At 39.7% G+C, this 16285-nt stretch overlaps 1 protein-coding gene across 1 annotated transcript in view; it reads left to right on the top strand.

Annotated features, from left to right (window-relative positions):
• hras (HRas proto-oncogene, GTPase) overlaps positions 1-16285 on the top strand; it is a 69049-nt gene that overhangs the window by 1155 nt on the left and 51609 nt on the right. The gene's annotated exons all lie outside the window — the stretch shown is intronic.

The following is a 16285-nucleotide window of genomic DNA, read 5'->3' as shown; positions in this document are numbered from 1 at the left end:
GCAAGTGAACTACAGCTCCCGCAATGCCAAGGACAATCACCCCCCCCCCCCAAAACGAGGCCTGTATGCACAGTTGGCCATGTTGGGTCTGTGTGCCAAGTTTGGTCCAGATCCATAATTGGCTGGGTTCAGTGCTCGCTGAATAAAGGTGAACTGTAACTCCCATATGCCAAAGACAATCACCTCCAAGCCAGGCCTGTATGCACAGTTGGCCATGTTGGGTCTGTGTACCAAGTTTGGTCCAGATCTGTCATTGACTAGGTGCAATTCCTGTTTGTTGTGTGCCATAGAAAGGAGTAGGAAAGGGTTAAGGGAGAGGCAGTGGGCGGGGTCATGCAAATTCCACACCAATGCAGAGAGAAAGGAACACTGGGATGTCTGCCATGGAGGTAAAAACAGAAAATCTAGGAGGAAATTGTCCCTTTCACTTGGGTGGTATTTGGGGAGAACATTGGCAGGGTTTGGGTTACATGTTCATGGTGCTCACTATAACCTGCAGTGTCAGTGGAGGGAGAGCTTTGGTGTCTCCTCAGCACTGTGGGTTATAGCTGTTTGTGGAGGCAGGAGCCTGTTTGTGTAAGTGGACACTTCCACACATACACATTTTCACTTTTATTATTTGTATAGATAGATAGATAGATAGATAGATATGCTGTTCTGTATTTATATACTGCTGTTCTCACCTCAGTGGACTTAAAGCGATTTACAACATAGTAACAGCAACATTCAATGTCTAACATACATATAAAACCAAATAATTAAATCTAAACAAAAATAATATATAGCTATGCATTAAAATCAATAAAACAAATAAACATGAGATAAAACAACATTTAGACACGAGGACATAGAATTAAAACCACATAATATAAGCATTAAAATCACATTATCCAACATCGTAGACCCAGAGCCATTCCAATTGTCAATTGCACATATTCCATATTTATTTCTTTTACTGCATTACTTTACTGGCCAAAACTTGGTCCCATAACCATGTCTTGGTTTTCTTTCTGAAGGCCAGGAGGGAGGCTGCTGATCTAATCTCACTGGGGAGAGAGTTCCAGAGCCGAGGAGCCACCACTGAGAAAGCCCTGATGGCCTTCTTTATCTTTTTGAGAGAATGAGGCTTGCACTTAGGGAGAGGATGCCCTCGAGGAAACCCATAGGGAAGGCGAGCTCCCTTCCTCCTTCCCTCCATGGGGGCTCTGTGTGGGGAAAGGGCTCATGTGCCCCTCCCCCCAAGGTGCAGGGTGTGCTTGGTCTTTGGAAGAAGCTAGGGGGTGTGTGTGTGTGTGAAGGGAGTTGGCAGTTGGTCTGGGGCGTGGAGGCGCTCTAGCCCCTCCCCTTTGTTGTCAGTTGTAAAAGGAATAGGGAGGGGGAAAAGGAAAGGGCCTGAGGTTGTTAGGAATTGTGAGGTTGAAGTCCAAACACCTGAAGGGCCCAAATTTTCCCATGTGTGGTCTAACAGCTCTTCCCATCAGGAAGTTCTCCCCCATGTTTAGGTGGAATCTCTCTTCTGCAGTTTGAACCTATTGCTCCATTGTGTCCCACAGTCTCCAGAGCAGCAGAAAGCAAGCCTGGCCCCCTCCTCAATGTGACCCCCTTTCAGATATTTACACATGGCTACTGTCCCCTCTCTGGCTTCTTTTCTTAAACAGACCCAGCTCCCTCAGCCACTCCTCCTAGGGCATGGCTTCTAAACCTTTGATAATTTTGGTTGCCCTTTTCTGGACACGTTCTTTTAAGGAGTTCCTAACAATGGCTGCAAAGGCTGAATAGATCCCATGCAGAAACTGGTCCTCCAGTGGGGAGGGTGTGTGTGAGTAAATGAGAAAGTGAGGCATGTGTTCAGATGATGTGACAAGAGGGCAGTGGGTGCCTGTTTTGCATGTCTGCCTTTTTCATGTCCCTTAAGGGCTGCCCTTCCTCTCTGCAGGAGGAATTAGGCCCCTTCCACACAGCTGAATAAAATCACACATTATCTGCTTTGAACCGAGTCAGTGTGGACTCAGATATTCCAGTTCAAAGCAGATGTTGTGGGTTATTCTGCCTTGATATTCTGGATTATATGGCTGTGCGGAAAGGCCCTTAGGCTCCCAGGAGCGGGTTTCCCAACACGCCTTTGCTGTACCTACAATCCTTGAGGGCAGGTAAGCGGGGAGGCAAAACAATCTGCTTTTTTGCCTCCCTCTCTCCCTACTCTTTAGGTTTACACTGACTTTGCCTTCTGTAAACACTTCCTGTCAGTCCAGAAAACATGGGGTGGAGAAAGAGGAATAGGAGAGGTGAAAGAAAGGAGAGGTGAAAGAAAGAAACATATATCTTTCTTTTGCCTGCTTGTTTTTTTTTTCTTCCAAAGTCTAATGTCCCTGTTCCTGGCTTTGTATGTATCTTGGTTTTAAAAATCTCAAGCACCTCCTTGTTTATTGTCCTCTATTTGCTTATCGATTTCTTGGTATCAGCTTGCCGCTTAGGGAGTGGTCTGAGAAGGCAGTGAAGTAAGTTCTTCCAAAAATGCAGATCCAGTTGGTTTCTGTTGGTTTCCCCCCAGTTTGTGATAATAATTCCCTTCTGTAGCTGTAAGAAGGTTTTATGGGGGAAAGGACTATATTCTGCAGTAGTGTCTCCGTTGAAGGGAGTGGCAAGCCCATTCTCTTCTCTCCTTCCCATTGGGATTCTTAATCCTTTCCTTTCATCCTCTGTTGTTTTCCTGCTGGGTTGTAGCCTTTTGGTGTCACTGTGCACTGACTGAGGAGGGATAGCATGGCTTCCTTCTTCCCTTGCTGGTAGATGCCACTCCCAGTGCTTTCAAGCTGCCACTTGAGAATAGTTCCTGGTGATTTGTGTCCTTTCAGTTTAGGGGATGTACAAAAGATATATTGACATCTTCTGGTAAATATCTAGGTGATTTGCAGCATGCCCTGTCAACAAATCTTCCTTAATCCATGCAATTTGTAGTCAATCTGGTGGTTTAAACAACAGACAACATTAGGCTGCTTTCAACATTAGGCTGTTGAAGATGGGAAAGGTTGTGAGGGGATAGGGGAGTACATAGGCATGTGGGAGCCCCACTTGTCTTACTGAAAACAGATTTTTGGGCTGTGCATGCACTCAGAGATATGACTTGTTCTCCAATCCCTTGCTTGTGTTCCTGAATCCTGTTTGGTATTTGGCTCTGCTTGTTTCTTGTGAAAAGCAAAGTAGACTCTGCTAGACTGAAGCCTACCCATCTTTCTTTTCAAATAGTGAGGGAGACTGCATGTGCCTCATTGCACGGTATCTTAGAAATGTCATTCTTCTTGGTTGTATTTATTTATAGTGTCAGAAGCAAATTGAGGATACAGTTTTATTTGTTTGTTTGGTTGCAAACTGCAAGTCACATCTGGTGTGAGAGAATCAGCCACCTACAAAGACGTTGCCCAGGGGATGCCCGGATGTGTTACGGTCCTGCAGGGAGGCTTCTCTCGTGTCCCTCATTCTTTGTGGTGATAATGTGTTAACTGTATTTCCAAAATACAGGATTTATTAAATATTGATTGTTGAATCTTTCTGCTATGTGTGGCTTTCATTCTCAAGTATTTAAAACTGGTTTCCATTCTTGCTTTGGTGAAGCAATCCTCTTAAATCAGACGGAACCGGGATAAGAATGTATCCATTTCCACTAGGAATAGTGGGGGCGAGGCTCACATCCTGTTGCTAAAGACCAGTGTCATTCCAGGGAGTGGGGTCTGGCCAGTGACTCAGAGTGTTCAGTCTCCCAGTGGGATGTTGTTTTCAAATTCAGAGCCCACCTGTGAGCCCCACCCCTGGAAGTGGAAGTGGCCTCCCAGCCATCCCTTGTGTCCTGTTGTTCATTTTTGCTTGGCTAGTAGCAGGCCACCAGCCAGGTGATCTTCATCTTGATGAGTCCTGCCAAACAAAACAGCTGGGAACTGGCAGTTTGGAAAAGAAACAGCAGCAATTTCTAATGTTCAAAATGTGCTTGATAAAAATCACAAAAGCCTAAACTACCCAGTCACCCCTTTCAGCTGTAGTTACTCCTAGGACAGGAGTGTTATGCTGAGGTATTGGCCCTTCTAGTTTCCCAGGGTGGATTGCACCTCCTGATTTATGTTCCCAAATCAGCCCTGAAAATGACAAAAAAAATTACATTGCAGATTACTTGCCCAAAAAGTGTGCGTCGAGTTGTAAAATACTGGGGTTTTTTTCATCCCTGCTCTGGGAAATGGACTGACCCTTCAGTATTATAATCACTTAAGAGCATGGCCCTTACATCTGAGTAAGAAGCTTGTACATCACTGCGGCTCTATTATATTTGCAAACATGGCACTATCTGCTTGTGTGGTGCCATTGTCTTGAGGAGAAATGTGGCAAACCAACATATTATTAGCTCATTGCTTTTTGTTTTCTGGGTGTAATCATTTAAGTTACTTGCTAAAGTCAGTTATTCCTCCATGTGGAAGAAAAATAATGTTTGAACTGTCATTCTCTGAATATATTACTGGCTGGGAGCTACAGTAAAAACTAGCTTTCCTTGGTTCTGGGAAGAATGCACTGTACATGCAAAGGAGTGTTGTTTACTTTCATACACTACACTTTGTACTGCAAAGTGAGCTCTTGAATTGAGTTTTAGTTTGAGTTGAACTATAACAGTTAATGTTCTTCCATGTTTTGGTAAGGCAGAGCCAAGATCTATGTGTTCAACATGTATTAACAAAAGACCAGGAGAAATGGGCCTGGGCTAATTATTTACTTGGAATAACTTTGTATGTGGCTGACTTTTATTCTGAGGATTGTCTCACCTCCAACCAGTGTTTTAACAGGGAAAATGGGTTTATGCACCTGCGTCTTAAAATGGAGGGGAAATTGATTTGTTACACTTCACTAGCATCTGAAAGACTTGTATCCTGGTCCTTGGAAAATGGGTGTTTTTTCATCAAGATGGCTATGATAGCATTGTTTATGCATGTATGGAGTATGAATGGGCCAAGTGTGTGTGATTGAATGCATAAAGAGTTCATAAACGGGGAGTGGCTTTTATGGAAGACAGGAATTTTCACAAAAGCAAAGGAAGGCTGAAATGCACAAGAATGAAAAAGGATTCATGTCATTTCATGGAACGTTTTACTACAATAAACAGGATCATGTTTGTCAGGGTTACTATTAGTAATAGTTGTATACAGACAAAATTGATTAGACAGACGCTCCTTAAGATCTCCCAAATCCAGTGATCTCATGGCACTGATCTGCATACATGGTGCATTTCATTCTGTAGTAGTCTGTTCCTAAGCAATAAGTTCCACATAATTCATTTGCACTTCCTTGTGAGCAGACATACATAAGAATAGCACTCTTGTACTTGCCTTCATTCAATTCTTATTTGTCATAATTGGAGAGTTACGAATAAACCTAGGTAGGCCTGGGATAATGACACTTCTCCATTTACTTTTTAGTTTAATGCTAAGTGTTAGTCTGGTTGCTACCAAAATAAATCCTTACAGTGACATTTAATACATCATTTTTTGTGCCAAAGACGGTTGCTGTTATTACATATATTCAATTACTGTTTTCCATAATTAAGTTGTGATAAATGAAATGAACATGTTTAGTTATGTTTTATGTAACTAAGTGAAATTGTTTTCTACCCTTCACCCATTAAGAAAAGATGGGATGGAAGTGTAAGGCAAATAAACACAAATCTGATTTTCTAAAAAGATAGGATGGAGTGTGATAGTTGAAAGGTGTGCAGATCTTGCTCACCTGGGTGTGGCCAAGTCAGCTTTCAGAAAAATGGCCTGAAGAAAGCTTTTCCTAGTTGACGTTTAGTTAGTTACAAGGCATAGCTATTTGCTGTGGTGCACAGCAACCTTCCTCAGTCTTGAGCTCTGAGGTTGAATATAATGTTTGACTACTTTTCATGCTAGGAAAAAGCTGGAAAAATCACAATGAAACCTGATTATCAAGTTATTCCTTGCCTCTCTTTTGTTCGGCTGCTGTTCGTTTCTACTGGAATGTGTATTGTACAAGAATGTATTACTATTGTTTGTTGTTAATCATTAAACCAATTATTAAAGTAATGTTGAAATTCTTTCCCCTTTTTCCTGCCATAGCGTATAGTTTTGCCTTTCTTTGCATGGCCTCTTGTCAGCATTCAAATGGACCCCATATTCAATATGTTTTCCTCTTTTCTTAACACGCCTTCCATTATTTTGTGGCTTGCTTAATTCAACAGTCATTGAATCCCCGCCTCCCCAGTTTCTTAGCAGCTTTACAACAGTCATTGAATCCCCGCCTCCCCAGTTTCTTAGCAGCTTTACAAAAGGAAAGTAGATACCAAGGATGACCACCAATACGTTCTTTAACTAACCATGCCCTCCTGTGACTGCCATTTTGCTGAGGGACTGATGACACTTGCAACAAATATATACCAAAAGTGCTGAAAGCACTATAGCTTTGCGTCTTGCTGTTCTCATCCATTTAGAAATTGTCTTCCTTTCTACGGGAATAAAATATATTCAGGGGCAGCCATGTTGACTATACAGAAAAATAAAACCAAATCTACAAAAGAGTGATGCCTCTATTAATCAAGAAAAAAAGCACAGAACACATCATGCAAGCTTTCAAAGCTCCATTGGCTTCTTAATCAGGTGAATGATTTTAAAAAATCATTCTGGAGTAATGCTTTCAACCACAAACTGCTGCAACTAAAGAATGGTATCAAGAGAATCTAGTTCTGTGCGTAGAGAGAGATGATGTCATATGCTAGTTGATACACAAGAGAACTTTATTAGAGAAACTGAAAAGCATTGGAATTTTTTTGTGTATCTACAGCGCTCCATATTTGTCAGTGTAACTTTTTCAGAGTAGATTAATATGTTTTGTTTCGAAATCACTAGATCCTCCAGCATGTCTATGGTCTACATCTGCTGGAGGCCTCCAGTAGAAACCTAAATGTTTTTAAAGAGGTGAAGGGTTTTGGGTAAAAAAATTAATGTTTTTTAAATTCGATGTTTTCTTTTAAAAATTTAGATTCTCCTGTAGAATGTTTTTCCATAAAGAAAACGGATTCCCTTGAATCAGCAAAACAATATTCCACTATTACAATAATAAAGTGATCACAAACATTTACTGTTTCCCACAACTTATAAAGGATGCAACAGTCAGTGATATACAATGAAACATAATTTTGTTATATTCACAATACTAATTGCTATTTCTTCCTTGTAGGAGGGAATTTCCAATACAAGTGTCTTTAAACAGATTTCCTATTTAAAGTAATAGTGTCTTTTGCTTTCTTGTAAAAGGAAATTTCCAACAAAAGTTTGTATACACAGATTTTCCTCTATGTTTCCTTATGGAGAGTTTCCGCTTCCTTGTAGAGAATTTCCACGACCGGTTTCAAATGTTTTTTCATCTCATAGCCATATGTGGTTCTTTTGTTTCTTGCAGGAGGCAGTTCAAATACCTACGGCTCCAATGATTCCTGGCTGTACTGGCTGGGGATAATGGGAGTTATGGTCCCAGCCTATGCTGGAATCTTAGGAAGAAACTTGTTTGCCAGCTGAATTGAACTGGTAAAATTAGTTACATTGCAGTCTACCTCCTTAGAAGCAAGCCATCCTGTGTTCAATGGGACTTACAGTCACTTCATTGTTTATTGCATAGGATTGCAAACATAACCTTGTAGGTGATAACATACAGTCCAAACTCTTTTTAATCAACAAAAAAACCCCACAATGGAATGAAATGAATGAATTTCATTAGCAACACTTTATGTTTATGATAGCAGGGACACTGTTAATTTGAGATTGGATATTGTATATCAAGTACTTCTCTGAGTGCAGGTTTTAAAACTGCAGTTAGATAAAAAGTGTATGAAGGTCAAACACACTCTTTTGGTATCAGGAGCGACTTGATAAACTGCAAGTCGCTTCTGGTGTGAGAGAATTGGCTGTCTTCAAGGACATTGCCCAGGGGACACCCAAATGTTTGATGTTTTACCATCCTTGTGGGGGGCTTCTCTCATGTCCCCTCATGGGGAGCTAGAGCCGACAGAGGGAGCTCATCCGCACTCTCCCTGGATTCGAACTGGCAACCTTCATGCCAGTAACCCAACCTTCAAGTCAGCAGTCCTCCCAGCACATGAGTTTGACCCACCGTGCTACCAGGGGCTCTGTCAAACACACTGAAATGTCACCTTCCTTGATTCTTTAATAGGTTGTATATTAACATAAAACATTTAAAAGTTATTGAAAGTAACAAACATTTTAACCTTGTATATTGTTCTCTTTTATACCATCAAATAAGATATTGAATAAGGTGTGTTTCAGAACAGTAAACTGGTGACCCTGGGTGAGTAACACACTCTCAGATCCAGAATACACTGTGATAGGATTGATGTAAGTCAAAAAATCCTTGAAGGTATAAACAAACCAAATAACAAAACAAACTGAGGTGTTTCTTTTTCAGTGAGAACACCCACTACATTAAATCACATGCATCTGGAATCCATTTCCCTTGCTTTTACCATAGTGCCCACCCTTTTGCATTATCATTTTTATTCCCTACTGCGTTTTGTTCCTCCCTCCCTCTGTTTTGTGAAAACATATTTTCTTTAATCCGATTGTTCCCTTAAAAAACAACAAACCAACCATTGGCCAGTGCAGATATTATGTAGTGAGGGGAAATGCTTATTTTATTATTATGCTGGTGATAAAATGGGGTACTGTACATACATATTGTGCTGTAGTGATGCCACACCATTCCAAAAGAAAAGGTTGAAGGCAGCTCAGTTTTGCCTCCAGGTCTTGTTTGCATGGCTTCTCACAGGGCTTTCCTGGTGGAGTCCACCTTTGCTGAAATGTCATTCTTTCCCAGGTATTTCTGGAGAATGTAGTGAACATTGGCAAGAATCTTAATTGAATTAGTGTTCTAATGTAATTTTAATGGGAGCTGTGACATTTTTCTTGAAGCATTAAGGGTTGCTTAAATGTTGCATTTTGAAAATGTAACTGAAAATGCTCTGACATTTTGGATGTTTTCTTGGATTCTATGGTGAAGGTAGCTACTGGATGAATGACTTGAATCATGTGTTTGTCTAGTTTTAATGAATGACTTTCAGTTTGTTCAGAAGAGGGTTACCTTTGGGCGCTTCCAGACAGAATGAAAATGCAGGTTTTAAATCGAGGACCTGAGAACAGGTCCCCAAACAGACCTGTGAGTTCCGGGATTTCTTCCCCCGCCATCCTCACAGGTGTCCTCTGTGGGAAATGACAACCTTCTTCAAGCCTTCTCTAATAATGTTTATCTGTGGTTCTGTTACTTACTGTTTCTTGCATGTATGTTCTGGTATGCAGCTTCCTTTACTCTATGGTTCTTGAGAAGTTACAAAAGGGGCTGCAAACCACATGCCCTCCCTCCATCCCCCCTTTTGACTATGGGACCTGTTGATAGCTGTTTTGTTATATGAGAGATGCCCTAGCTGGATGGCACAGAGAATTATCTCAAACATATCTGAAACTGGACTGATAAGTTTTGTACCTGTGTATGCTAAACACATGAAGGTTGTGAGTAAACCAAATATGTTATTTTTATCAAAGTCTGCTTCATTTTTGTCTCTTGAGTGCATGATATAAAACAAGTTGTTTTCTTGGGGAGTATATATTTTTGGGCACTGAAAAACACTTCTAAGGTTCTGCTTTTTATGCACTGGCAAAATCTCTGTTTTCCTAACAGATCAGAGACAAGAGGTTATTCAGTCTAACAATTGAAACCATTGCCTTGCATAATTATATCTGGTTATATACCATGAGAGAAGATTATACTCTAAAGGGTTTTTGGCAATTCTCTGAGAGGTTATGCTTTTCTAAAAAGTTATGATCTCAAAAAGCTGTCTTTCCAAAAGGTTATAAATGCCATTTTCCAAAATCCTCTGTATCAGAACAAGATGGAGGGCGGATGGGTTTTTTTTTTTTTTGAAAAAATAATCACTCTGTTATGCGCTGGACCATATATGTGCACATGCAAATATCTTAAAATAAATACAAGCAGATTTGTGTGTGCGCATATAAGGCCCAGCACATAATGGAAGGAATTAAAAAAAAAAAACTTCAGCCAACGTTCTCTCTTCCCCCAATTGTTTATTCAAGCTCTACTTAATATATAAATTTTAAAATAAAGAGTGTCAGAGAGTTCTAATTGTTCTCTGGTCATGCTTCCTTTAAATCAGCTGTGTGTCCGTTTCACAACCCAATCAGCCGATTAGCTGTTTCGGGCTTTTAAAAAGCAGATGTGTGCTGGAGCGGTCTCCACAGAAAGGAGGGAAGGAAATCACATGTTTTTCATTAGTCCGGGGATATATAGTGATGGGAATGTGTGCATTTCCCAGCTGAAATTGGAATGAAGGGAGACCTTTTTAATCTGTGTTTTTCATCCATTGCAGTGAATCAGCGCAAATTTACTGTTAGTGTCATGTAGCCACCCCCCTTTTAACCTGGCAACTTTGTATTTTAGGTGCTATGTAGATGGGTCCTTTGCCTTTCTTCGAAGCTGAGGGAATATGATTTGCCTATTGTCATCCTATGGATTTCCATTGCTGAGCAGGCAATCAAACCCAGGTCTTCAGAGCTGTCATCCAGAAATTGTGGTTCCTTTTACCTGGGTATTAGTTTTTGATTCACGTTTTTGATTTAAGTCCAACTGATTGGTTGTAGCATATGACAAGGATGAAGTGGATCACCTGGATCCATTACAATCTGCTTTAGGAAACACAGCCTTTGTCTCTAAACCTCACTGGACATGGGGAATGTATCGTGATTGGTCTTCTGGTGGCATTTGCTATATCTTTATATGCTCTTTGCTGATATGGATTTGGGAGGTAATGTTTTGCAGTGTTTCCAGAGGATGACTTTGGAAGACTGTTTCCAAAGTCATCCTCGATCTAAATATGTGAGTGAATGAAATTTATTACAGTCTCAGACCAGGATTTGAAGTGTTAAAACATTAAACCTGAAACATTTGGAGTTCTACAAGGCTCAAAACATTTAACTTCTTTAACTATACATTTAACTTCTACATGAAGCTATTGGGGGAGGTCATCCAGAGTTTCGCAGATTTCTCATATGATCTCTATATAGCATGACCTTCTTCATTTTCCTTCCCCTCCTCTGGCAATAGATGTTGCTGTCTGACCACATCCAAATCTCATTGATTCTTCTTTTCCTCCTTATAGTTCTCAGCTGGTTGAAAACATTCATTGTTCTTTAGTATCCCAATTTAATCTCTAATATACACTGACATCAAATTTAACATTTCTCTTATTTCTGTCAGCTCATCAATCACTCTTTGATAGAAAGCTACCCATGCAGCCCTTCTGTACCTCTGCTATGCCTTTCTTTCTTGAAACACAGACATTTCTACACATCTAGCAATGTCTTTTTTAACTTTGTCGATCATGTGTCTCCTTCCAATTTATTTATTTCATATCAAAAGTATTGCATAAATTAGTATAAAACTGATAAAAATAGAAGGAACACAAGTGGCTAAATATCTTTTGACCAAAAACGGGCAACAGCAACTGCATTGTTTTTAGCCTTAAACAATTCTTAGCTGCCCAGAGGGATACTCTTGCTATTGCTGGGGGAATGTTAAGAGGAGCTGTGGTTCTCAAGAAGCTTTTCCTTGATTTGAGTCTACTGGGAGGAGGCTGATAGCCATGCAGTGGATGGCTTTCACAGTGTTCGACCTTATTTCTCTCATAGTTAACAGTAACTTCCCATCGCACATCGGGGTGGGAGGGGCAATGCCAAGTAGCTTGTAGAGTTTATCAACAGGTGTAAGTTTGAGACATCCTGTTATTATTAGGCATGTTTTGTTCAATCTTATGTTCACCTGCTTTGCACAGGCAGACTTGTGCCAATCAAGGCAGGCATCCTCAGCAGTTGAGTAAGACAAGGCCAGGGCTGATGTTCTTATTAATTTTGGGTCTGCACCCCATTAGCTGCCAGTTTCTGCAGGATGTTATTTTGTGTAACTACTTTATGCTTGGTGTTCATGTGGTGTTTCCTATATGTTAGTGTCTCCTTCTAATGAAACAAAGTTTCTCATGATGTTCCATCATGCAATCTAGCATGTACAAGTCCAAGTTTCTTAAATCAGATACTAAAAAAAACCAATAGAATATTGTTGCTAGCCTTTTCCTTTGTTATAAAGAAAGGGTCTAGCAACAATGTTTCCATTTCTAGTTTTGAAAAATATTTATTTTAAAAAGAAAGTACTTTACCAAGACAGAGGTATCACAGATGGGTCAAATATTTGTTTATTCTAAATGGTAGTAATATAAGTCTAGAAACTAGAAGTTGGATAAAGAGACGTTCTGGGGCCCCAGTGTCCATTGAAGTGCTACTTTCCAGCTCTTCAGGTAAGCAGACAATTGTAACGTATAATGAAATCCCAACTTCCCCACACAGTTTCACTGACCCCCTCTTTGCAATTTCCATGGCAACTGCTGGATTAAGTAATCCTTGCGGGCAATCCCTTTGACCTTTCCTTGATATAGGAAGATAATTGTCTCCAGACGGTGAAAAACCACCATAATTTATTTCCCCTGAGAAGCTCCACTAGAGGGAAAGCTTTAACCTACCATCTTGTCATGTAAATCCCAAGACAAAACAGAAATTCTGTTGGTCAGTAAAGTAGTTAATTTGGGATTAGGATTATCAACTGTTCTGAATGGGGCTTCACCCTTTGAAAAACCAGTAATTTGGTGGCATTTTTTGGCCAAGAACTGCTTCTGGAAGCCCAGGTGGCTGATGTGTCCAGCAGTCTCTTTGCTTAACAGATGTGGGTTTTAAAGAAGTGTGGGGAAAGAAAGCCATTTTCATTGTAGTAACTCTTGTCTTCTCAGTACAAAAGGTAAAAACTAGAAGGAATGAAGGCGTCCAATAAATCAGATGTAAAAGAGAGGCTGAGTGTTCATTTACAATGTAGACTTAATTTAGTTTGACACTGCTTTAACTGCCATGGTCCAACACTATGGAACCGTGGGATTTGTATTCTAGCGAGGCATCATCACACTTTGGCAGGGAATGCTAAAGACTTTATAAAGTTACAACTCCCATGTTTCTATAGCATCAAGCCATGGCAGTTAAAGTGATTTCAAACTGTATTAATTCTACAGTGTAGGTGCACTCTGAGTCTCAGTCTCAACCTGCGGAGAATTCAAACCTTATGTTTTGGAGGCACTCACCTGAAATCCGTGGAGGCTGAGTTTTATGGTTATTTTCCTGGAAGAGCATAAACATATTTCATGGTTGAAACATGGTGGACTCATTTGTGGAATGGATTCATTTTTATACTTCCGGAGACTTGGTCTTTCTTTTACATCTGGCTCAATACAAAAGATCAGCCAAAAAGGTTGCCTTTGCAAAGCTCCAGATGTTTTACTGATACCTTCAATTTGTGAAGATCGTTAAAACAGAAATAAAATATTTGTTATGCTTATTTATGTTTTATTGATTGCTTATTATCTATATATATAAAAGAGTGATGGCATCAGGGCAGCGGACAAAGCAACAAAACTACAGGCCCCCCAACCTCGAAATTTGACAACACAACCCATCACACATGCCTCAGGGTTGATACAACAAAAAGAAAAGAAAAATAAAGTCCTAATTAGAGGGAGAGCAATAATTGTTTTTATCCAATTGCTGCCAGTTTAGAGGGCTAATCTCTGCCCACTTCGTTGCCTAGCAACCAAGGGACAGCCAGGTTTCAGTTAGGGGACAGGCAAATTTAGGCCTCACTTAGGCTTCTTCCACAGATTATCTAATTTGCACTGGATTATATGGCAGTGTAGACTCAAGGCCCTTCCACACAGCTATAGAACCCATTTATAATCTTATATTATCTGCTTTGCACTGGATTATCTTGACTCCATACTGCCATATAATCCACTTCAGTGTGCATTTTATACAGCTGTGAAGAAGGAGCCTCATATAATCCAGTTCTGAGCAGATAATATAAGATTATCAATATACAGTAAACTCACTTATCCAACATAAACAGGCCAGCAGGATAAGTAAATATATTGGATAATAAGAAGGGATTCAGGAAAAGCTGATTAAACATCAAATTAGGTAATCATTATACAAATTAAGCACCAAAACATCATATTATACAACAAATTTGACAGAAAAGGTAGTTCCACGCGCAGTAATGCTATGTAGTAATTACAGTAGAGTCTCACTTATCCAACACTCACTTATCCAATGTTCTGGATTATCCAACGCATTTTTGTAGTCAATGTTTTCAATATATCGTGATATTTTGGTGCTAAATTAATAAATACAGTAATTACTACATAGCATTACTGCGTATTGAACTACTTTTTCTGTCAAATTTGTTGTCTAACATGATGTTTTGGTGTTTCATTTGTAAAATCATAACCTAATTTGATATTTAATAGTCTTTTCCTTAACGCCTCCTTATTATCCAACATATTCGCTTATCCAACATTTTGCCAGCTCACTTATGTTGGATAAGTAAGACTTTACTGTACTGTATTTACAAATTTACCAGTAAAATATCACAATGAATTTAAAACACTGACTACAAAAACATTGATTATGAAAAGGCAGACTGCGTTGGATAATCCAGAACATTGTATAAGCGAATGTTGGATAAGTGAGATTCTACTTTGATATGAAATAATTTCTAGGATAGAATAATGCAGAACAATATAATCTCTAAAACCAGGACAGTAATAAAAAAATAAAGAAAGTAAATAAAGCAAGGAAATTGGAAATTCCACAAAGGAAACAATCAGGGCCAACTAACACCTCCCAAGAAAGGATTCTTCCAGAAAGGAAGCTGAGAAGGCAGTGAAGCACTATGTATTACCAAAGTCATTATTATTACTATCATTACTATCATTACTATTATTATTATTATTATTATTATTATTATTGTGTTGTGGTCAACCGTGAAAATGAATACAATCTGGCTCCAAGTATTCAAAAACACTAAAATCAGAATATATAAAAATTAATGTGGTATAATAAAACAGAACAATACAATCTCTAAAATTAGAACACTAAATAAAGAACAACACTCTGAAAACAAGGCAATTCCAGACAGGAAAGAATCAGGGCCAGCTAACACCTCCCAACAAAGTATTCCCATCATCAAAGTCTGGCCAATCCTCTGTTTTCTCAGGGCCACAGACAGTAGAAGCACATAAAATATCGCAAACAACACCACTCTGAAAACAAAGCAATTCCAGACAGGAAAGGATCAGGGCCAGCTAACACCTCCCAACAAAAAAATCACTCAGGGAGGAAACAGCTAGGCTTTAAATCTGCAAGGCCATTACATCCTAATCATTTTTCCTAATTGCAGCATTCATACTTGCCTCCAACAGACAAAAAAAAAAACAATCAGAAATATTGTATATTCACAACCTTTAGGAAATAATATCCCCTGATGGCACAGCATGTTAAAGCGCTGAGCTGCTGAACTTCTGGACCGAAAGGCCGCAGGTTTGAATTGGGGGAGCGGAGAGAGCCCCCACTGTTAGCCCCAGCTTCTGCCAACCCAGAAGTTCAAAAACATGTAAATGTGAGTGCATCAATAAGTACTGCTCCGGCGGGAAGGTAACGCCGCTCCATGCAGTCATCCCACATGACCTTGGAGGAGTCTACGGACAACACCGGCTCTTCGGCTTAGAAATGGAGATGAGCACCAACCCCCAGAATCAGACATGACTGGACTTAACATCAGGGGAAAATGTTTACCCTTTACCTTAACTACCACCAATTCCTCAATACTTTATTTCCCATACCACCATTCTTCGCCACAGCAACGCGTGGCCGGGCACAGCTAGTGTTTTATATTTGTATATTTGTTTGTTGTTGATTTTTTATTGTATTTGATTGTATTTTAACAAGTTGGAAGCCGCTTTGGGTCCTTTCGTGGGAGAAAAGCGAGATATATAGATTTATTATTTGTTATTATGTAACCCTTCTTGGACTTCAGCTCTCTGAATAAAATATATTCAGGATTAGATTTAAATACTGCCTTTGCAGTATTTCAGCCTGACTTGTCCTGTGAATGTTGTAGTGCAGAATAGGAAATAAATGAACATTCAAGTCAATGTAGTTTTCTTACTGGTAAGCTGATTTGACTGCAGACATTTTCAGATCTTGTGTACAAAACTTGCCAAAATCATAATTTTTCCTACTTTCATTTCTTCTGCAAACTGAACAATGTCTCATCCCTTTCCCTGCAA

The sequence above is a fragment of the Anolis carolinensis genome, chromosome 1 (assembly GCF_035594765.1).
Source record: "Anolis carolinensis isolate JA03-04 chromosome 1, rAnoCar3.1.pri, whole genome shotgun sequence".
In the NCBI taxonomy this organism is placed as follows: Eukaryota; Metazoa; Chordata; class Lepidosauria; order Squamata; family Dactyloidae; genus Anolis; species Anolis carolinensis.
This window is presented reverse-complemented; position numbering and strand designations above follow the sequence as displayed.